Below are 24,319 nucleotides of genomic sequence, written 5' to 3' on the forward strand. Positions count from 1 at the left end.
CGCTGTGTGAGACCGACCACATAGTATAATTCACAGACACGGAACTTTCTTCTGTAGAGAAGAGCTATTACTTTTGCGTGTTTAGGGAAGCTATAGAAACACACAAACATTAAAATAGCTTCAACAAGAAAAAAGAAGGCCTCATTTTGAACACATTGGGCGGAAATGATCAGGGGAAACCCTTGGATGACGGCGCGCCAGTTACATTAATCTGCGGACGCAAAGTCGACTCCAGTCCACCATCAGCAATGAAGGGTGAAGGTTTAACAATGACAACCGCTCGTGCTGGCAATGCGTCAGAAAAATTATGAAACAAAAGTTGGCAGAAGAACCCGTGACAGAAGCCATCAGGCAGTTTATCAATGAGTGGCCACGAAAGCCTAACAGTTTCGTATTAGTCGGTGAGTTTGGCTATTTGAGCAGCAAAGAAACTGATGATAGACGAAATAGTGTCGAAGTTAAGTGACTGTAGGAGGATACAAGATGACTTAGATGAAACTTCCAGGTGGTGTGTTGAATTGGAAACTAGCTCTAAATGTAGATAAAGGTGGGAATGAGTCGGAAAAACAAACCCGTAACGTTCGGATACGAACATTAGAAACGTCCTGCTTTGCACAGTCACGTCGTTTAAATTTCTGGGAATAGCGTTGCGAAGCGATATGAAATGCTACGAGCAAGTGTGGATTGTGGTAGGGGTGTCTAATGGTCGACTTCGGTTTATTTGGAGAAGTCTGGGAACGTGTCGTTCATGTGTAAAGCAGACCAGAGACCGAACGCTAGTGCGACCCATGCTTGAGTACTGCTCGAGTATTTCGGATGTCCACCAGGTCGGATTCGAGGAAGACAGCGAAGAAATTCGGAAGGCGTGCTTCAAGATTTGTTACGGGTATGTTCGATAAGCACACAAGTATTACGGAGGTGCTTCGTGAACTGAAATGGGAATCTCTGGAGGGAGGACGACGCTCATTTCGCAAGGCACTACTGCGGAAATTTAAAGAACCGGCATTTGAGACTGATTGCAGACCGATTCTACTGCTGCCAGCGTACTGTACACTTCGTGTAAGGACCACGAAGATAATATGAGAGAAATTAGGACTCGTACGGGGACTTTTAGATAACCGCTTTTCCCCCACTCCGTTTGCAAGTGGAAATGTTCAAATGTGTGTGAAATCTTACGGGACTTAACTGCTAAGGTCATCAGTCCCTAAGCTTACACACTACTTAACCTAAATTATCCTAAGGACAAACACATACACCCATGCTCGAGGGAGGACTCGAACCTCCGCCGGGACCAGCCGCACAGTCCGTGACTGCAGCGCCTTGCAAGTGAAACACGAACAGAAATGACAAGTTGTGGTACGTGGTACCTTCCTTCATGCATCATACGGTGGCTTGCACATTATGTATGTAGATGTTGACGTAAAGATCATCACGTGAAAATGAGAATAGTGAGCTAACTTAAATGTGCCGCCAGAAAAAACATCTCGACAGGTACAATTAAACAATTTTATTTGATAAACGGCAAATGATGTATAATATCAATAAGGCAAACATGTTTCGATGAAACAGTTGTGAAATACAAATATTATTTATTCTTATCTACATGTTAAAATAATTGTGGTAGCTACTGAGGAAGAATGGCCTCAAATATTCACACAAATGTTATCAACTGAGAGAAATTTCGGTACATACAAGCTATCGAAAATTTCGGTTACGACCTTGTAAAGGAGACTGAGTACACACTGTCTGAATAGGCGCCCATCTGCAGAAAGGTACAGTTTCTGGTCTACACGAATGTCGGATCTCGTGAGGGGAAGAGCACAGTTTCGGGTTTGACTGTTACGCTATACAACACAGTAGACAAGAAAAAGAGTACCAGGCCACACAGATTGTTCGCTGCACAGCAAAAAACTGCGTGGCTGGATTTAACTCTATTGTGCTTTTTCATGTATACGACAGCAGAATGTCATCCGGCGCGAGTTCGGATTGGTGAAAGAACAGTTGTGATGGAGAGAGAGCACGATAAGATGATTAGTAGGTACGGTGTATGATGGAGAGAGTGTGCCATAACACGTGAGAGGTCGTCACACCGAGTCATGGTGCATTTGTTTCTTTTTCCTTCGGAATAATGTAATTTAAACAATTTTTAAGTCTTGCTAGTGACAAAAGAACTTTATTTTTCTCCCTGGAGCCGGCCTTGATGGCCGAGCGGCTCTAGACGCTACAGTCTGAAACCGTGCGACCGCTACGGTTGCAGGTTCGAATCCTGCCTCGCGCATGGATGTGTGTGATGTCCTTAGGTTAGTTAGGTTTACGTAGTTCTAAGTTCTAGGGGACTGATGACCTCAGAAGCTAAGTCCCATAGTGGTCAGAGCCATTTGAACCAGTTTCTCCCTGGAATTTTTACCTTATTTAGTTTGGTTGTTAGTGGCGTAATTCAGAAAATATCGTTCTTGTGAATTGTGCAAATGGATCTTCATTCACGCAAAGTAATATGGGCTACCGGCAGGAAATTTCAAGTTGATTCCATATTTCTAGATTTCCACAAGGCATTTGACACCATGCCTCACAAGCGGCACGTAATCAAATTCCCGGTATATTGAGAATCGTCTTAGCTATGCGATTGCATTAGAGGTTTTCTGTCAGAATGGTCACAGTTCGTACTAACTGACGGTAAGTCATCCAATGAAGCCTAGGTTGTATCTGATGTTCCTTAAAGAAGTGTTGGGAACAAAAATGGAACAATGACACAGAAGATGTTGTGGCGCAGGCGAACCAAAGATTGCGTTTTTTGGCGGAACTCTTAGGTGTTGTAGCAAATCTACCTAAGAGACTGCACACACTAAGCTTGTCCGGCCTCTTCTGGGGTAGTGCTGACCGGAAGGGGATCCTTACCACACAGGATTGAGAGAGAACACTGACAAATTTGAAAGAAGAGCGGGACGATTATGTACTTTCGCGAAATAGGGGAGATAGTGTCACGGATATGATAAGCGAGTTGGCGTACATGTCATTGAAAAAAAAGGCATTTTCATTGCGGCGAGATATTCGCACGATTTTTGAATCACCAATTTTCTCTCCTGAATGTGAAAATATTTTGTTGAATGTGAAAATACATCTTGTCCTAGATGCTCTGAACTCTCTGTACAGATTGTTACCGACAGTCTTTGTGAGTTAGCATTAGGGAGGACGACATTCCAGTTCCAGTTTCCATGACTTCTATAACATCAGGATTAATTAGTACATAGGTCAGTTAACAACAGTATTTTGCTGTATCTCTGTTATCCTTTTCTAAACCTCTCTATTAGGGGAACCACACTGCATTCACGGCGACGCTCTATTATTTCGTTGTATGGTCTTTCCAGTAACGTCGTGATCAGTCGCAATTCCGTCTGCCAGGTGTTTCTCACAGGAAAGTTTCGTTTGGCCACCAACGCTGTAGCTTTGTCAACAAATTTCCATACTAGTTTAATGGTTTCATTTCAGTCCTGCCTATCACTTTTTCATATGTCCTCTTTCCAGCTCTTACTCCGTCATTAGTTTTTTCTCGATTCTAGATATTCTGGCGCTCCTTCGTAAATAACAATTTCCAAAGTTATCTGTCTTCTTAAACCATTTTTTCCATAAAATTGCTTAAGGAAAATGCACTTGAAAGGGAGCGACGTATTGCCCTCCTCATCCTTTTCTGATGCGAGCTTGTGCTCCGTCATTAATGACCTCGGTGTCGACGGGGCGTTAAACACTATTCGTCACTCCATTCTACCTGCATACCCACAGCGAAAGAAATAGAAGGGGGCAATTTAGTCTCCGCCGTACATCGTAAAATGGCTTACAGAGCAGTTACGTAAATGGCCTCAGTTTGACGCGCTTTTCCCGTGGCAGTGAGCGCGTGGTGGCGCCAGAAATATGCACGGGAGCCGTTTAGCGGCCGGGACGGGCTAAGCCAGGTGTGTGGCGGCGACTAAATCTGGCAGCTGGCAGTGGGGACGCCGGCGCTGAGTCACGCATCGACCGCCGGCTGCGGCTGCCCGGGCGCGCTGACTCAGCCACACACACCACGCACCACGCACGTGCGTGTGCCCCGCCACGCCGCGGCCCTCGTTTCGCTCCCGCCTGCATTCCTGGGCACTCTTCACTCCCGTCTACACCGCGGACTTGCGGTTATCGCATTTACCGTCTTCGAGCAACCACATCGACATTTCGCCAATGTACTATTTTAGAACTCATTCCTAACGACACCATAGTAAACATCCGGACAAAAAAATCAGCCACCCCCGCAGGTATGACGCTAATGGTGCCTAGTGTGCCTCTAGCCTCGATTCGGCGTGATGGAAGAGTAAGAACATTTGACTAAAACGTTTACAATTTTTCATATACAGGGTACTCCATTGATTGTGACCGGGCCAAATATCCACGAAATAAGCGTCAAATGAAAAAACTACAAAGAACGAAACTCGTCTAGCTTGAAAGGGGAAACCAGATGGCGCTATAGTTGGTCCGCTAGATGGCGCTGCCATATACATCAATACTCTGCAAACCACCTGACGGTGTGTGGCGGAGGGTACCTTGAGTACCTCTATCGGTTCTCCATTCTATTCCAGTCTCGTATTGTTCGTGGAAAGAAGGATCGTCGGTATGCTTCTGTGTGGGCTCTAATCTCTCTGATTTTATCCTCATGGTCTCTTCGCGAGATATACGTAGGAGGGAGCAATATACTGCTTGACTCTTCGGTGAAGGTGCATTCCCCAAACTTCAACAAAAGCCCGTACCGAGCTACTGAGCGGCTCTCTCGCAGAGTCTTCCACTGGAGTTTATCTATCATCTCCGTAACGCTTTCGCGATTACTAAACGATCCTGTAACGAAGCGCGCTGCTCTCCGTTGGATCTTCCCTCTCTCTTCTATCAACCCTATATGGTACGGATCCCACACTGCTGAGCAGTATTCAAGCAGTAGGCGAACAAGCGTACTGTAACCTACTTCCTTTGTTTTCGGATTGCATTTCCTTAGGATTCTTCCAATGAATCTCAGTCTGGCATCTGCTTTACCGGCGATCAACTTTATATGACCATTACATTTTAAATCACTCCTATTGCGTACTCCCAGATAATTTATGGAATTAACTGCTTCCAGTTGCTGACCTGCTATTTTGTAGCTAAATGATAAGGGATCTATCTTTCTATGTATTCGCAGCACATTACACTTGTCTACATTGAGATTCAATTGCCATTCCCTGCACCATGCGTCAATTCGCTGCGGATCCTCCTGCATTTCAGTACAATCCATTGTTACACCCTCTCGATATACCACAGCATCATCCGCAAAAAGCCTCAATGAACTTCCGATGTCATCCACAAGGTCATTTATGTATATTGTGAATAGCAACGGTCCTACGACACTCCCCTGCGGCACACCTGAAATCACTCTTACTTCGGAAGACTTCTCTCCATTGACAATGACATGCTGCGTTCTGTTATGCCATAGGTCAAACGGATATCAACTGCGTTTTTTAAAATAGGAACCCCCATTTTTTATTACATATTCGTGTAGTACGTAAAGAAATATGAATGTTTTAGTTGGACCACTTTTTTCGCTTTGTGATAGATGGCGCTGTAATAGTCACAAACGTATGGCTCACAATTTTAGACGAACAATTGGTAACAGGTAGGTTTTTTAAATTAAAATGCAGAACGTAGGTACGTTTGAACATTTTATTTCGGTTGTTCCAATGTGATACATGTACCTTTGTGAACTTATCATTTCTGAGAACGCATGCTGTTACAGCGTGATTACCTGTAAATACCACATTAATGCAATAAATTCTCAAAATTATGTCCATCAACCTCAATGCATTTAGCGATACTTGTTACGACATTCCTCTCAACAACGAGTAGTTCGCCTTCCGTAATGTTCGCAGATGCATTGACAATGCGCTGACGCATGTTGTCAGGCGTTGTCGGTGGATCACGATAGCAAATATCTTTCAACTTTCCCCACAGAAAGAAATCCGGGGACGTCAGATCCGGTGAACGTGCGACCAATCCACTTGTCATGAAATATGCTGTTCAATACCGCTTCAACCGCACGCGAGCTATGTGCCGGACATCCATCATGTTCGAAGTACATCGCCATTCTGTCATGCAGTGAAACATCTTGTAGTAACATCGGTAGAACATTACGTAGGAAATCAGCATTCATTGCACCATTTAGATTGCCATCGATAAAATGGGGAACAATTATCCTTCCTCCCATAATGCCACACCAAACATTAACCCGCCAAAGTCGCTGAAGTTCCACTTGCCGCAGCCATCGTGGATTTTCCGTTGCCCAATAGTGCATATTATGCCGGTTTACGTTACCGCTGTTGGTGAATGACGCTTCTTCGCTGAACAGAACGCGTGCAAAAAATCTGTCATCGTCCCGTAATTTCTCTTGTGCCCAGTGGCAGGCAGAACTGTACGCGACGTTCAGAGTCGTCGCCATGTAATTCCTGGTGCATAGAAATATGGTACGGGTGCATTCGATGTTGATGTAGCATTCTCAACAGCGACGTTTTTGAGATTCCCGATTCTCGCGCAATTTGTCTGTTACTGATGTGCGGATTAGCCACGACGGCAGCTAAAACACCTACTTGGGCATCATCATTTGTTGCAGGTCGTGGTTGACGTTTCACATGTGGTTGAACACTTCCTGTTTCCTTAAATAACGTAACTATCCGGCGAACTGTCCGGACACTTGGATGGCGTCGTCCAGGATACCGAGCAGCATACATAGCACACGCCCGTTGGGCATTTTGATCACTATAGCCATACATCAACACGATATCGACCTTTTCCGCAATTGGTAAACGGTCCATTTTAACACGGGTAATGTATCACGAATCAAATACCGTCCGCACTGGCGGAATGGTACGTGATACCACGTACTTATACGTTTGTGACTGTTGCAGCGCCATCTATCACAAAGCGAAAAAAGTGGTCCAACTACAACATTCATATATCTTTACGTGCTACACGAATATGTAATAAAAAATGGGGTTCATATTTTAAAAATCGCAGTTGATATCCGTTTGACCTATGGCAGCGCCATCTAGCGGGCCAAGCAAGCGCCATCTGGTTTCCCCCTTAAAGCTAGACGAGTTTCGTTCTTTGTTGTTTTTTCGTTTGATGCTTATTTCGTGAGATATTTGGCCCAGTCACTATCAATGGACCACCCTGTATAAATTTCAAAGTTTCTGTGCTAACTGTTGGAAAATGAAATAGCGTAACAAGTAAGTCTCAAAAATAGCGAGGAGTTCTAGAAATTTACAAGTGATTGTCATTATATCCATTGCGGATGGTCAACTGGAACTGCAATTAAAATTGCCGGTTTACACATGTACGTATAATGCGCAACCACCCGCGTTTTGAGTTTAATACGATATGTTGTTGCATTAACAAGTTTTCGATCCCCTGAATGCTCATAATCAGATGGAGGTGTTACAATATTATTCTTGTGCAGCTACACGGGATGGTTGTCATGCTGACCAAACGTATGCGTAAGTTTCCGTTATTTTCGTCGTCACCATGGTCCTAGCATCTAGCTACACATGTCCAAGAAAATAGTATTTTTGTAATGCCTTCATCTGATGACAGGTCCTCAGTGGGTCGAAAACTAGTTACTGCAGCAATAAATCGTATCACATTCAAAACTCGGCTGGTTGCATATTGAACGTACATTAATTGAGGCGAAAGAAGTCACGGGATAGCAGTATCTCTTCTCTACATCCATACTCCGCAAGCCACCTGACGGTGTGTAGCGGAGGGTACTTTGAGTACCTCTATCGGTTCTCCCTTCTATTCCAGTCTCGTATTGTTCGTGGAAAGAAAGATTGTCGGTATGCCTCTATGTGGGCCCTAATCTCTCTGATTTTATCCTTTTGGTCTCTTCGCGAGATATACGTAAGAGGGAGCAATATGCTGCCTGACTCCTCGGTGAAGGTATGTTCTCGAAACTTCAACAAAATCCCGTACCGAGCTACTGAGCGTCTCTCTTGCAGAGTCTTCCACTGGAGTTTATCTATCATCTCCGTAACGCTTTCGCGATTACTAAATGATCCTGTAACGAAGCGCGCTGCTCTCCTTTGGATCTTCTCTATCTCTTCTATCAACCCTATCTGGTACGGATCCCACACCGATGATCAGTATTCAAGGAGTGGGCGAACAAGTGTACTGTAACCTGCTTCTGTATAATTATGCAGATGGCGCTGGTATCGTGTGCACAAGGCACAAAAAAGCAGTGCACCGGCGGAGCTATCATTTGTATTCCGGTGATTCATGTGAAAAGGTGTCCGACGTGATTAATGCCGCTTGACGGAAATTAAAAGATATTGAGCGAGGAATGGTTGGTGAAGCTAGACGCGTGGGACATCCCATTTCGGAAATCGTTAGGGAATTCAGTATTCCGAGATCCACAGTGTCAAGAGTGTGCCGAGAATACAAAACCTCAGGCATTACCTCTCACCACGGACGACGCAGCGGAAGGCGGCCTTCACTTAACGACCGAGAGCAACGCGTATGCGTAGAGTTGTCAGTGCTATCAGGAGAGCAACACTGCGTGAAATAACCGCAGAAATCAATGTGGGATGCCAGACGAACGTATCCGTTAGCGCAGTGCGGTGAAATTTGGCGTTAATGGGCTATGACAGAAGACGACCGACGCGAGTTCATTGCTAAACAGCACGACATCGCCGCAGCGCCTCTCCTGGGCTCTCCACCATAGCGGTTGGACCTTAGACGACTGAGAAACCGTGCGCTGGTCAGATGAGTCTCGATTTCGGTTGGTAAGAGTGTGGCGCAGACAGCACGGAACCATGGATCCAAGTTGTCAACAAGGTATTGTGCAAGCTGGTAGTGGCTCCATAAAGGTGTGGGCTGTTTTTACATGGAATGGACTGGGTCCTCTTATCCAACTGAACCGATCATTAACTGGAAGGCTACTTGGGGACTATTTGCAGCGATTTATGGACTTCGTCTTTCCATACAACGATGGAATTTTTATGGATGACAGTGGGCCATGTCACAACATTCAGGACATTCGAGCGAATGATTTTGCCACCCAGATCGCCCGACATGAATCCAGTCGGGCATTTATGGTACATAATCCGGAGGTCAGTTCGTGCACAAAGTCCTGCACCGGCAACACTTTCGCAGTTATGGACGGCTATAGAGGCAGCATGACTCAGAATATCTGCAGGGTTCTTCCTACGGCAACATGAGTCAATGGTACGTCGAATTGCTGCACTGCACTGGGCAAAAGAAGGTCCGATACGATATTAGGAGGTATCTCATGACCTCTATCACTTCAGTGTACACACGGTGATTCAGCTTTCGTTTTATGCAACGCGCAATATTATAGCTGGCCTTCGTAAACCACGCTGAGATTTTGATATTCTCTCGTTCCCTACGTGCGAACTATTACTACTGCAGAGAAAAGGAACAGGACCTTTTTGTAGGAAATGTGATGTAATTGGATTTTGTACAGGAATAAGTTTGCGCTAGAGGCCGTAATTTCGTTATTCAAGAAAAACATACAAAAGTGACCATCAAACGCCGGCCGGGGTGGCCGAGCGGTTCTAGGCACTACAGTCTGGAACCGCGCGACCGCTGCGGTCGCAGGTTCCAATCCTGCCTCGGGCATGGATGTGTGTGATGTCCTTAGGTTAGTTAGGTTTAAGTAGTTCTAAGTCCAGGGGACTGATGACCTCAGAAGTTAAGTCCCATAGTTCTCAGAGCCATTTGAACCACTTTTGACCATCAAACGCACCGCCACTCTCGCATTAAGCCCCCAACGGTGAGGACATCTAGTATGTTGTTCATAGCACTTCCTCCTACCTCTGTACAAATATTGAAGACTGCTCGAATTATTTCCCATATTCGACATTTTTTTGTCTTCGTTGATTGGTCGTATTGCGCCACCGGTTTAGTGGAACACCTGCAAATTGTAAAATCGATGTTTGTGTAAATCTTACATAACGATTTTGTGAATTTCAGCAGCTTAAAGTAAACAATTGCATCTTTGTATTCCTCAGACCTCCTGACAACCAAACTACTGTGCTTGTAAGGGTTTAGTTTCGAGCGATTGGGGTTTCACGTCCCGTCGTCATTGAGATCATTAGACACGGAGCGCAAGCTCGGACGGTGTCAAGGATGGGGACGGAAATCTGCCGTGCACTTTCAAAGAAACCATTCCGCATTTGTCTTAAGCGATTTAGGGAAATAACGGAATACCTAAATCTGGATTGCCGGACGTGCGTTTGAACCATCGTCCTCCCGAATGCGAGTCCAGTGTGCTAACCATTCGCTACCTCTCTCACTAGTTTCGATCCAATTGTCAACGTAATTAGTTTTAACGTAACGTTTACCAAAGTTTTTTTTTCATTATCCTCACGGGCAAGTTTAAATTAGTAACGTTAACGAAATGGTCGAAAACGCTAGTGGCGTAAAATACCGATCAATAGACGCCAAAGGAGGTCAAATATTGGGAATAGTTCGTGAAGACGGAAATTTTGTACAGTGGTAGCAGGGAGTGCCACGAAAACATACTAGAAATCCTGACGGCTAAGGAGTGAATGTGGGGTGGAGGTGCGTTTGAAACTCATTTTTGTATGTTTTTTTTTTTTAATAACTCTAAAATCGTGGCCTCCATTGAAACCGTATTCCAGTACAAAATTTAACTACACTAAATTTCCTACAAGAAGGTCCTGCTGATTTTTTCTGTAGGACTAATAGTTTTCGCGCAGTGAGACAGAGAATATGAAAATCTTGCGCGTGGTTTATGAAGGCCACTTACAACATTACGGGTAACATAAAACAACAGCGATATGGCAGCTGAATCAGCCTGCACAAAACTTGCACCAAATACAGGCTTTCTCCAATATGCCTTGCATACCACTGTTCATAGAACAAAAAGACTCCACGAAAATAGTATTAATCCTTTTGAAGTATCCCGAAATAACTGAACTTTTATTAATATATAATATACATTAAATGTCACTGAACCTTCTCTTACTTTGCAGACAAAAGACTTATATGGTCACCAAGAAAATCGTTGCCGTCCATACAAGAGTAACCTCTTGCTGGTGCATTTGTTTCTATTTGTCGGTATGCCGGTTAACATATGGAATGTAAAATTATTGATGCAAATTATGTTTAACACAATAACATTGGCCTTAAATGCGTTGCAGATGTCATGACTCATGACTGACTCACTAACGGCGACGCAGTGATTTCAGCCGGCGCAGCAGGGAACTCCGCGAATGAAATCTGACATTTGCGCGGCAGTTGTTTCAAATCTGAGAATCACTGGCATACACGCATGTAAAACACTCACTTCAGTTCACAGGTGCCTTAAAGATTGGTGAGCACTTTAATATTGTGTATGCTCGGGATTAAATTTATAAAACAGATTGGTACCGTTATAATAATGTATATTCTCTGAATTAAAAAGCTGACGTTAGATTTACATCCCCCCCTCTCCTCTCCTCTCCCTCGAAATGAGATTTGGTGAGATTTTACCGGACCCCTCCCCCCTCCCCCCATTGTTAGCTTGTGTAATTAATAGACGTCCCCTAAGTGTAAATTACAGAGTCAAGAAAGTCCTTCGTAATTGATTGGGCGCCTCCTTTGCCTCCACCAAAAACCCATTCACATGTATTGAACTCATTATTCGAAGACATGTTTGTATGGCGCATCGATCGTGTTTAGCAGAGACGTCAGGGCGTTTCGATATAACGTGCACACATAATCAGATAAGAATGAATCATGCCTAGGTAATCAGAGAGTAGGAATGCGTCTTCAGCTCCCCACCATACGCGGGCACCGCCCCTATGATTATTCAGTGAGCGACCGACGTTGCAAATCAAATATTCCACATGGTGTGCCCTAGTCAGTCTGCTGTCGACATAAGATTCTAAGCTATTTGACTGAGCTGCTGACTTGAATAGGAAAAGGCCCTGTTTGTATCCCGAGCGTTGTTATCGTCCGTCTCTGCCGTGTAAAGACTGCCGCTGAAGATCTGGTATCAGTCCGATATAATCCAAATGGCTCTGAGCACTATGCGACTTAACTTCTGAGGTCAACAGTCGCCTAGAACTTAGAACTAATTAAACCTAACTAACCTAAGGACATCACACATATCCATGCCCGAGGCAGGATTCGAACCTGCGACCGTAGCGGTCGCTCGGCTCCAGACTGTAGCGCCCAGAACCGCACGGCCACTCCGGCCGGCGATATAATCCAGTTCTTCACGTCCACGGGAACTGCCCGTCCGCCTCTCGATCCAGCCACATTATCGTCATCGTTTCAAAATGCTTTCTAATGTTTTAAGCGCGGAAGAAGAAAGAGCGGTGGTTACTTGCAAAAGTGGCCGCATTACCAATATGTTTTCAAATGGTTGTAGGACGGAAACGGTACGTTTCCGGACATTGATTCCAATTGAAAGTATTATCTACTCACTCCCCTCTACAAGTCCTAGAAGTTCTTAACGGGAATTTCCGGACACTCTCTGCAGTATACGTAACATGAGCGTGCCTAATCGTCCGAATTAGTAAGATATTATACACTTTGGACTGATAAACATCGCCGTAGAAGGCGAGATTAGCTGCAGTTTATTCATGGAACAATCCCCGTGGACTCAAAACGAAACATTGATAACCCCGTGTGACAACTTAAGTGAAATCACTCAGATTATTCAATGGGAATAACAACATAATACGAAGTGGTGCTGTTTTGTTTGTGGAGCGCTCAACTGCGCGGTCATCAGCGTCCGTACGAAATCCCAATTTTTTCACGCTCTTATTTTTTACGCAGTCCAATCTAGCCACTATCACGAATGATCATGATGATGGAATGTGAGGACAACACAAACACCCAGTCCTCGAGCAGAGAAATTCCCCAACCCGGCAGGGAATCGAACCCGGGACCCAGTGATCGAGGGGCAGTAACGCTAGCCCCTAGACCACGATCTGCGGCCGTAATACGAAGTGAATTGAGCGGAATATATCTGTGCCAGCCAGGAAGTACCTCGACGGTCACACGTTTGCCAAACATATTCCGTGTTGCAGCGTTTTATTAGTACTGCCAACAGGAAGGAGTCATTTCACCCGCCGATGTGTTCGTTATGCGGGCTCGGAAAAGACTACCAGCTTGCCACTAACTCAACCGCCGGAGGAATACCGGAAGTATACATCAGTGAGATTTATTTACGTTTTTATAACTAGGTTTATGGACTAAAGCTTAGGTTCGAACAGTCTTCAGCGATAACTCTGACAAATAGTTTCATATTAATGCGTGGTGTCTGTTCTTTCGGGAACGTCCGAAAGATCAGATACCATGTATTCATATAATTGATTTGCCTCGATGGGCACCTTCAGTGATGATTCCCCAGTATCGTTCGACTTCCAGCGGGAATCTGAAGGATATGGACAGGGACTAGAGATAGGTGGAGCGCTTGGTGGGAACGTGGGTCAGCCGGGCAGAGTTTCGAGATAGTCCGTGCATTTGCGATAAGCCTTGTGTCCGGGTGGCGCAGTGGTTATCGCAATTGCAGGAGATCTTGGGTTCGAATCCCGGTCCGGCATACATTTTCATTCGTCGCCGCTAATACCGCTTAAAGTCCCGATGCAACTGACACCATTAGTTCCTTCCCTTTCATTTCTTCCCCCTCCACATTTAGTTTTGTTCGTTCACAGACGCGATTCACATTTTTGCAGAGTCTAGAGAGGAGGCAACATGTCTATTGATAGGAACTGACTTAGAAAAATTTTTCTTTAAAATGCTGTCTTTCGCACTATCTCCAAAACAGACGAACATAACGAAAAGACAGCAACACAGCATTGATTGCAAAACTTGAACGTCCATAGAGATTTCGTAAGCTACGAATAATGTGAACTTCCAAATCAAGAAAGTCTACTGTGCAAGGAAACTGTGAAGGAGCGTGGAGAAAGTGAAGACAAGCGAATGTGTGAAGTGCAAACTCGACTTCGGCTTCCGCTAACATGAAAGGAGAAGCAGTTTTCATCAGAACGTGGAACAAGAAATACAAAGTGCTGACAGTAATGAGAAGAATAAGTCAGCCTTCAGCAAAACTATCAATCAGTCTATAAATGCTGAAAGAACAAGAAATATCATCTACTCGTAAATGTTACAGTACTAGCGAACCCGACAATGTTTCACAATTGCTAGATATGTATCGGAATTGTATATACGTCCTAATCTCCCCCCCCCTCCCCCTATGTCTATCTCTTACTCCCCTTCTCTTTGTCCATCTCATCCTTCTCCCTCGCTGTCCAGCTCCTCTTCCCCTCCCCAGTCTTTCTACAGTCCTCCTAACCCCCCTCTTTGGCCATGTTGTCCTTCCCCCAACCTCTGTCGATTTTCACCCTCTCCCCCTCTCTGGCCATCTCCTCTTCCCATCTCTCTCTCTCTCTCTCTCTCTCTCTCTCTCTCTCTGTGTGTGTGTGTGTGTGTGTGTGTGTGTGTGACATTGAGCCTTATTTAATGTTACCACAAACGGAGCCTCGAATGAGAAATGAAATCATTTATAATGAATGGTTAAGTCGGATGGGATCATTAATATAAAAGATATAGGAGAGACATGTCCAAGTGCTGTATCTGTGAGGCTATCAGCTTCAGTAACAGTATTTCTCATAGTTACAATCTGTAAACGTGCAGGAGTGCAAAGTTTCGGATGATTCAGATTACGTAATAGTATTCTAATCATAAACCAATAAGCCATAAGTACAACATTTACTTTCCTCTTAAAACCGACTGTAGCGAAGAAAACAAAACAGCACACTGTGATTTATACAATTTTTGTTTAAAAATATAAATAAGGAGAAAGAAAATATGTGGAAGGAAAACAATGTCTAATGGTTTATACTCCCTGATATCGAAGTTAAAACTGACTACGAGAGATAAAAAAAGTCCACTTAATAACAGTGTAAATAATGTGACCGTAGCGTTTTTTGCATCTTAGTACATCAACCACATCGCGATTTCGAGCTACGTATGGTTCACACTTGCATTTCAGCATGTGCAACAGTAGCAAGTTTCGTTTATTTCATGCGTAAATTTCGCTTTGCAATTTCTCGGGATGTAATTAACGTATTTTGATGCAACCAACGCTATTCTTTTTTGTGATTTTTCATGTTAATGCCTGGTTAAGAAATAACACGGAGTTTTCGTTTAGAAAAACATAAGTTCTGGTTGAAAATAATGTTTGCTTACGTTTTCGATTTCTCATAGTACACTCCTGGAAATGGAAAAAAGAACACATAGACACTGGTGTGTCAGACCCACCATACTTGCTCCTGACACTGCGAGAGGGCTGTACAAGCAATGATCACACGCACGGCACAGCGGACACACCAGGAACCGCGGTGTTGGCCGTCGAATGGCGCTAGCTGCGCAGCATTTGTGCACCGCCGCCGTCAGTGTCAGCCAGTTTGCCTTGGCATACGGAGCTCCATCGCAGTCTTTAACACTGGTAGCATGCCGCGACAGCGTGGACGTGAACCGTATGTGCAGTTGACGGACTTTGAGCGAGGGCGTATAGTGGGCATGCGGGAGGCCGGGTGGACGTACCGCCGAATTGCTCAACACGTGAGGCGTGAGGTCTCCGCAGTACATCGATGTTGTCGCCAGTGGTCGGCGGAAGGTGCACGTGCCCGTCGACCTGGGACCGGACCGCAGCGACGCACGGATGCACGCCAAGACCGTAGGATCCTACGTAGTGCCGTAGGGGACCGCACCGCCACTTCCCAGCAAATTAGGGACACTGTTGCTCCTGGGGTATCGGCGAGGACCATTCGCAACCGTCTCCATGAAGCTGGGCTACGGTCCCGCTCACGCCCCAACATCGTGCAGCCCGCCTCCAGTGGTGTCGCGACAGGCGTGAATGGAGGGACGAATGGAGACGTGTCGTCTTCAGCGATGAGAGTCGCTTCTGCCTTGGTGCCAATGATGGTCGTATGCGTGTTTGGCGCCGTGCAGGTGAGCGCCACAATCAGGACTGCATACGACCGAGGCACACAGGGCCAACACCCGGCATCATGGTGTGGGGAGCGATCTCCTACACTGGCCGTACACCACTGGTGATCGTCGAGGGGACACTGAATAGTGCACGGTACATCCAAACCGTCATCGAACCCATCGTTCTACCATTCCTAGACCGGCAAGGGAACTTGCTGTTCCAACAGGACAATGCACGTCCGCATGTATCCCGTGCCACCCAACGTGCTCTAGAAGGTGTAAGTCAACTACCCTGGCCAGCAAGATCTCCGGATCTGTCCCCCATTGAGCATGTTTGGGACTGGATGAAGCGTCGTCTCACGCGGTCTGCACGTCCAGCACGAACGCTGGTCCAACTGAGGCGCCAGGTGGAAATGGCATGGCAAGCCGTTCCACAGGACTACATCCAGCATCTCTACGATCGTCTCCATGGGAGAATAGCAGCCTGCATTGCTGCGAAAGGTGGATATACACTGTACTAGTGCCGACATTGTGCATGCTCTGTTGCCTATGTCTATGTGCCTGTGGTTCTGTCAGTGTGATCATGTGATGTATCTGACCCCAGGAATGTGTCAATAAAGTTTCCCCTTCCTGGGACAATGAATTCACGGTGTTCTTATTTCAATTTCCAGGAGTGTATTTACTTTCATGACCCCTGCCTTCCATTCATTACTATGAAAGTCGCTTCTCAATATCTGTTGTTGTTCCAAAGACATTTGCGCTGAAACACTTAAGAAGCCCAGTCTCAGCCCAGAATTAATTTCTCCCTGTGGAAGAACTGCTGAAGACTGTGTTAATGGCATCAAGACTCCAGACCCACACACAACACAGACTTATTAAATGCCAGTTAATGCCATTAGAACGCCCTATGCATGCATATTTCTGCCAGTGACTTAACTTTTTCGCGGACAATCACCTCGTTGTGGAGGCGATAAACTAGTGTTATAGTCTGCCACAGAATCCTTCACCCCAGTTCCTTCGCCCCACCCACCGCATACACTATGGAGGTCTCATAATTATGACTGTGGACGCAGTTTTATGTCTATTTTACCGTTTTCTTGTTGTTATATTATGTGAAAGTGTATTCTGCTGTTGCTATGACGATGAATATTGCAGCTAAAACGAATATCTCGTGTGGTGATTAATGTTTCCATTCTTTCGCTTCGTTATTCAAAAAACATTGAAAACCAGTGAGAAAAAAGTGACTGTAAACTAGCAAATAATAATGTAGGTATGATCAGTGAAGTTTGGCTTATTCCATCAATCGTCTGCCAGAGAGGCATTAAAGTTCTAATTAAAATTGCAATAACTGACCACTAAGTGCAATAAGAACGTATCACAACGCAATCGTACTTGCCATTGTTGCCTATGAGTACAGATTAGTGTGCTCCTGCGCCTGACACGTGCACTTACAAGGGAACCTCCCCATCGCACCCCCCTCACATTTAGTTATAAGTTGGCACAGTGGATAGTCCTTGAAAAACGGAACACAGATCAATCGAGAAAACAGGAAGAAGTTGTGTGGAACTATGAAAAAAAATAGTAAAATCTACAAACTGAGTAGTCCATGCGATGATAGGCAACATCAAGGACAATGGGAGTCAAGGAGCGCCGTGGTCCCGTGGTTAGCGAGAGTAGCTACGGAACGAGAGGTCCTAGTTTCAAGTCTTCCCTCGAGTGAGAAGTTTAATTTTTTATTTTCAGTTTATGTGACAAATTCTTATGTTTTCATCACTTTTTGGGAGTGATTATCACATCCACAAGAAAACCTAAATCGGGCAATGTAGAAGAATCTTTTTACCCATTCGCCAAGTGTACAACTTAGGTGGGTCGACAAGATATTCCTGTCATGTGACGCACATGCCGTCACCAGTGTCGTATAGAATCTATCAGACGTGTTTTCCCGTGGAGGAATCGGTTGGCCTATGACCTTACGGTCAAATATTTTCGGTTCCCATTGGAGAGGCACGTCCTTTCGTCTACTAATCGCACGGTTTTGCGGTGCGGTCGCAAAACACAGACACTAAACTTATTGCAGTGAACAGAGACGTCATTGAACGAAAGGACAGATCATAACTTTGCGAAAATAAAGAAAGTAAGATTTTCAGTCGAGGGAAGACTTGAACCAAGGACCTCTCGTTCCGTAGCTACTCACGCTAACCACGGGACCACAGGGCTCCTGAGCTCACGTTCTCCTTGATGTTGCCTATCTTCGGCATGGACTACTCAGTTTGTATATTCTACTAATTTTTTTCGCGGTTCCACACAACTTCTTCCTGTTTTCTCGATTGATCTGTGTTCAGTTTTTCAAGGCCTATCTACTGTGCCAACTTATAACTAAATGTGAGGGTGGTGCGATGGGGAGGTTCCCTTGTTAGAAACACACTGACTGAGGCGCTGCTGGTGATGTTAGATTTGTTACCTCTAGGGATAACAGTAAGAAAGAGAGGTGGACAATATTGGCGCGAATATGATGTGGTACAGGATATACTGGGCACAAGAGCCCTAAAGAATAACGAAATAAAGGCATGCATTGACAAAGAATGTCAATAAATCTTGGGACAGTCCAGAAACAGGGAGGAGAACGTACCAGTTCCTTCCTAACATGAAAGAAGGAACAAGAATGACACACTTCGTTCCGACCAAGGGAGTTATATACAGCCTGTCGAGGCATGGTCCATATCTCAGCTACTTACTAAAAGTAAGACAGCGCACCACAGACACTGGTGAATGTGGAGCAATCGGCACCCAACATCACATCGTCTGGGAATGTTCCACTAGACAAGTTGTTATGGAACAGGACAGGAACGCATTTGGAATACAACAGTCTGTAATATAGTAACGAATGAGTAACTGTGGCATAAGATGAACTCGCTGACAGCTAAAATATCAGCCGGCCGCGGTGGTCTAGCGGTTCTAGGCGCTCAGTCAGGAACCGCGCGACTGCTACGGTCGCAGGTTCGAATCCTGCCTCGGGCATGGATGTGTGTGATGTCCTTAGGTTAGTTAGGTTTAAGTAGTTCTAAGTTCTAGGGGACTTATGACCACAGATGTTGAGTCCCATAGTGCTCAGAGCCATTTGAAGCTAAAATATCAGCCATACATCAACATGATATCGACCTTTTCCGCAATTGGTAATCGGTCCATTTTAACACGGGTAATGTATCACGAATCAAATACCGTCCGCACTGGCGGAATGTTACGTGATACCACGTACTTATACGTTTATGACTATTACAGCGCCATCTATCACAAAGCGAAAACAGTGGTCCAACTAAAACATTCATATTTTTTTACGTACTACACGAATATGGGGGTTCCTATTTAAAAAAAACGCAGTTGATATCCGTTTGACCTATGGCAGAGCCATCTAGCGAGCCAACCATAGCGCCATGTGGTTTCCCCCTTCAAGCTAGACAAGTTTCGATCTTTGTACTTTTTCCGTTTGGCGCTTATTTCGTGAGATATGTGGCCCGGTCACGATCAATGGACCACCCTGTATAGATAACGAACAAAAAGAAGGTAGCAAAAAAATACTCCATCAGTCATATGATTATGAAATGGTGCCTCTTTGGCAGCAGTTCACTCATGGGTTTCTTAGGATTCCGTTAATGATTTCTGTGTCGTCGTTTTCAATTACAGTAGAGGAGAAAAACATCTGTCTTTAAATGTACTTTTCCAGCGTGATTTGAATCCCTGGCTATAACACACGGTAGTGAGGCATCGATAATGTGAACATTCCCTCATAGCTGTAGTAGCGGCTAAGGCAGGAAGCGACAGATTTCTGACTAGTAGAAGATGTCAGAAGTGGTAATTTACTCGTAAAATAACCTTCCTTCAGTCGAAAAATTAAATTTTATAACTCGCTCTAATTTATTATGCAAAACCTGTTCAGACTATTTTATGAAAATAAAGTAAATATCTAATGAACTTCGCAGGATTATTTTCTGCGTATGACATAACGGAATTATTTTTTTGTGGTCACTCTTCTGATTCAGAAAGGATATTTTGGGTCATGAATGGGCAGTTAATTATACATGTGGTGTCTGTTCTTTCGGATCCGCCAATGATGCACATCGCTTACAGGAATCGGTAGAGATGGCGTGAGTAATGAGGCTAATGAGCAGAGCACTGCATCAGTAGTATGTGGTGTAAGTTGAATATTTGGGTACTGTGCGGCTCGTCCCGGCGGAGGTTCGGGTCCTCCCTCGGGCATGGGTGTGTGTGTTTGTCCTTAGGATAATTTAGGTTAAGTAGTGTGTAAGCTTAGGGACTGATGACCTTAGCAGCTAAGTCTCGTAAGATTTCACACACATTTGAACATTTTTTGAAAATTTTGGTGTGACAGGAAGCATGCTAATGTAGTCCATGTGGTTGTGGTGACCGCTGTGTCCATATGGCGTAGTGGTCAACGTATTTGCCTTGTAAGCAAAGCAGGAAATCTGGGTTCGAAATCCACTCCGGCACAAAATTTCAACTCAACCCATTGACATAAATCAGTGCCCAGGGGCAGTTAACGTCTTTAATTCCTTTGTGTCTTGAAACTTATTTATTTCTAAATTTCTCTAAACTGTTGTTGAAGAATCAAGAAAGCCTTTTATTTATGAAAAATCAATTTTTATTAAAAAAATTATCTTACCAACAATTACAGCTCTTACATTAACACTAGACTCCTAAACAAAATTTTTGTATTGTCCGCCTCCATAGCTGAGAGGACAGGATAGCAGAATGTCATCCGAGGGGCCCCGTCCGATTCGTGGCCTGGTGGGAGGTTTTCTCTGCTCGGAGACTGTGTGTTGTGTTGTCTTCATCATCACTTCATCCTCATCAAGATACAAGTCGCCGAAGTGGCGTCAACTAAAAAGATTTGTACCAGGCGACCGGTCTATCCGACAGGAGGCCTCGTAACACGTAGATTTACATTTTTTGTATTCAACATAAAAAAAAAACAAATAAAATTTTCTCCAAAAATGTTAAGAAACATGTTCTAAGACCAAATAATAATCAATTAAGTAAACTATAAACAAAAAATGAACAATGACTATTAATTTAAAATATGACACTAGGTACATGAACGAATCAACGAAGCATTTATGTTCGTTCATCACAGTCAAGAGAGAACTTTCTGTGAATGCATTTTGTAATGTTTGCATAAGGTGAGGTTCAACAGCCGCAAAGTATTTTATAAAATGCCTTTTAAGCATCAGCTGTATTCTCTGCATAAATGAACCCTAGTCCTGGGGTCCACAGCCTCAGAGTGCGGTCATTTGGTGACAGCAACTAAGGGAAAACTGCCTACACAAACTGATAAAGGAGTGACTCACCGTCCAGTGTGTGTCACAAGCGTTAACGCTCAAGAAATACCTCCCTACCACCATACGGAAATCTTCATAACACTGTCCACAGGCTGCTCCGGTCCGCAGATGTTAAAAAAGCGACAACTGAACATGGCCCCCACGCTAGTGGCCCACAGGACACTGTTTGATGCGGCTACTAGCGTGTCACATGTAGAAAACGCGAAGCAACCAGCAGAAGATTTATGAATAAAAATCTACTAAAATCATTTTCGTATCACGGCATATGTATATCACTGGACACGCCTGTGAGCTGTTGAATGTCCATACAGTACTATTAACAGAAACACTTCTACATGTACGCCATACAGTAATATCGTTAGCTGTAAAGTGTTGTATCTTAAGATCTTATCACGAATTTATCTCTTTTTCCAAATGGTTCAAATGGCTCTGAGCACTATGGGACGTAACATCTGAGGTCATCAGTCCCCTAGAACTTAGAACTACTTAAACCAAAGTAACCTAAGGACATCACACACATCCACGGCCGGCCGAAGTGGCCGTGCGGTTAAAGGCGCTGCAGTCTGGAACCGCGAGACCGCTACGGTCGCAGGTTCGAATCCTGCCTCGGGCATGGATGTTTGTGATGTCCTTAGGTTAGTTAGGTTTAACTAGTTCTAAGTTCTAGGGGACTAATGACCTCAGCAGTTGAGTCCCATAGTGCTCAGAGCCATTTGAACCATTTGAACACATCCACGCCCGAGGCAGGATTCGAACCTGCGACCGTAGCGGTCGCGCGGTTCCAGACTGAAGCGCCTAGAACCGCTCGGCCACCACGGTCGGCTCTCTTTTTCCATTTCTCATATATATCATTAGAGCTCCAACAATGCCCTGTCTACATCATTGTCATTGATGAAGAAGCATAAATCAGCTAATATCAAAGTAAAGTTTAGAGCAGAGCAGAAAAATCTTAACGTTGGGCTGTATAACTTACAAAGTTAAATGGCTTTAAATCTCTTTTCACAATAGCTATGTTTCTCTTATCGTCTACTTAAATTTACTGCCGGCCGAAGCGGCCGTGCGGTTCTAGGCGCTGCAGTCTGGAACCGCGGGACCGCTACGGTCGCAGGTTCGAATCCTGCCTCGGGCATGGATGTGGGTGATGTCCTTAGGTTAGTTAGGTTTAACTAGTTCTAAGTTCTAGGGGACTAATGACCTCAGAAGTTGAGTCCCATAGTGCTCAGAGCCATTTGAACCATTTGAACTTAAATTTATTGCTTATCTGAAGTCAGAATTTCTTCATCACATCAAAGCATCCTAGGATCCTCAGTTCAGTCTCAGACTTTATTAAGGTCTATTTCATTTCATTACAATTCTTTAATTTCCTTAAGTGATCAAGAACTTTTAAAATTATTTTTTCAGCACTCAACTTGAAAGTACAGCAACCAAATTTATTCATATAACAAAGCTGAACATACAAACCTAGAGCTACTGTTTTGTAATCTTAACAGTGGTTCACGAATTCAACTAGACATCTAATACATGCGATCTCATAAATGAGTTTGTATTTATCCATAATAATATGATTATACAGCCTTTGATGCTAATAAACTCCTCTACGATGTACAACATGCGTCGTCGTTCAGATGATGTTTATTTACAAATATGTTAGTTTTGAGACGGTTGAACTCACTTTTCCAAGGATATTACGAATAAGGCATTTCATATTGGAGCATCGTTCTTGTGGTAAAACTTGAAGACATAAGATAATGCCGTTCCACAAGTGAGCCATCTTCATGCACAGATACATAGTACAAAATGGCGATCGATAGCCGCCTTCCATTGTAAATATTCCTTGTAGTGCCGGGAGTCTCCGGAGAAATATTCGTCTAATATTCGATGCAGAAAAAAAAAAAACAGTTCAAATGTGTGTGAAATCTTTTGGGACTTAACTGCTTTTCAAGTCTTGTTTTGTATTTAGTGTCCGATAGTGTCCGAGAAGAACGCTACATCAGTGCTGGCATGTAAATGCTATCTTCTCTGACACACTGAATTTAAAGCATGCAAAAAAAATGAGTCGCTGAAGAAACAGTACCCTGTAACAGACAAAGCAACAAAATTCACAAATGAAGAGTTATTTGACAAAAAGCAACGCAAACTATATATAGTAAGATATGCAGTGCTTACACAGCCATTTTTATCCCCCAGAAGAAATTTCTCTGTTGTAGCTGCGAGAAGCTACGAAACGTCACTTGCGTGCCAACCAAATGAGGCTTCCTTCCTGTCGTACGTTCTTATTCGTCTCCGAATTGCAGACGTGAGCGTGAGTCAAACATAACACGTGCAGCTGACACATCGTTTCGGTGTATCTGCACTGCGGCGGTCACACAAACAGATATTTCCCGCGAGCTTTTCTATTCCCCTGTGATTTAATCACTTCATATGAACTCCACGTTTGCACTTGGAAGAAGAATGATAACTTACGAAAAAAAGCAATAGATAAATCATCTGGATGTATGAAACATACCCGTATTTTTGTTCGGTTTGAGCTACTATCGCTGGAGTACTTCCATTGCCAAACTTAGGTTTTAATCTTCCATGGATCATATTCATCACGCTGTGGAACGTTTCGGTAAAAACATAGCTGCATGCTGGCAATTTACATCACGTGATTTTGTGTTTTAACCTGACAAAATTTTGTAAATGAAATCCAAACTCATGCGTAATATGTAATCAGAAATTCTTCTACGAAGTACAAGGGTTTGTCAAGTAGAAATCATTTCAGTTTGTTTTTATAACTTTCAGTATCTGCCAACACCTGTAATTCACAAGGAAAGTGGTCAAATATATTTTTGGATACACGCTTTGCTCTTTTCTGTGCAAGAGTAAGTTAAAGTAGTAGGCCACGGAAGCTATTTTTGTTCCTAGAATTATATTTACGAATGCTACTGTTATTTTCAAACTGTGTGTAACTCGTC

The 24,319-nt window shown here is 44.1% G+C and overlaps 1 protein-coding gene across 1 annotated transcript in view; it reads left to right on the top strand.

Moving 5' to 3' along the window:
* The window catches only part of LOC126248100 (dual specificity protein phosphatase 10), a 228,907-nt gene that overhangs the window by 145,802 nt on the left and 58,786 nt on the right, over positions 1–24,319 (top strand). The window lies entirely within an intron of this gene.

This window comes from Schistocerca nitens, chromosome 3 (assembly GCF_023898315.1).
Source record: "Schistocerca nitens isolate TAMUIC-IGC-003100 chromosome 3, iqSchNite1.1, whole genome shotgun sequence".
NCBI classification, from domain to species: domain Eukaryota; kingdom Metazoa; phylum Arthropoda; class Insecta; order Orthoptera; family Acrididae; genus Schistocerca; species Schistocerca nitens.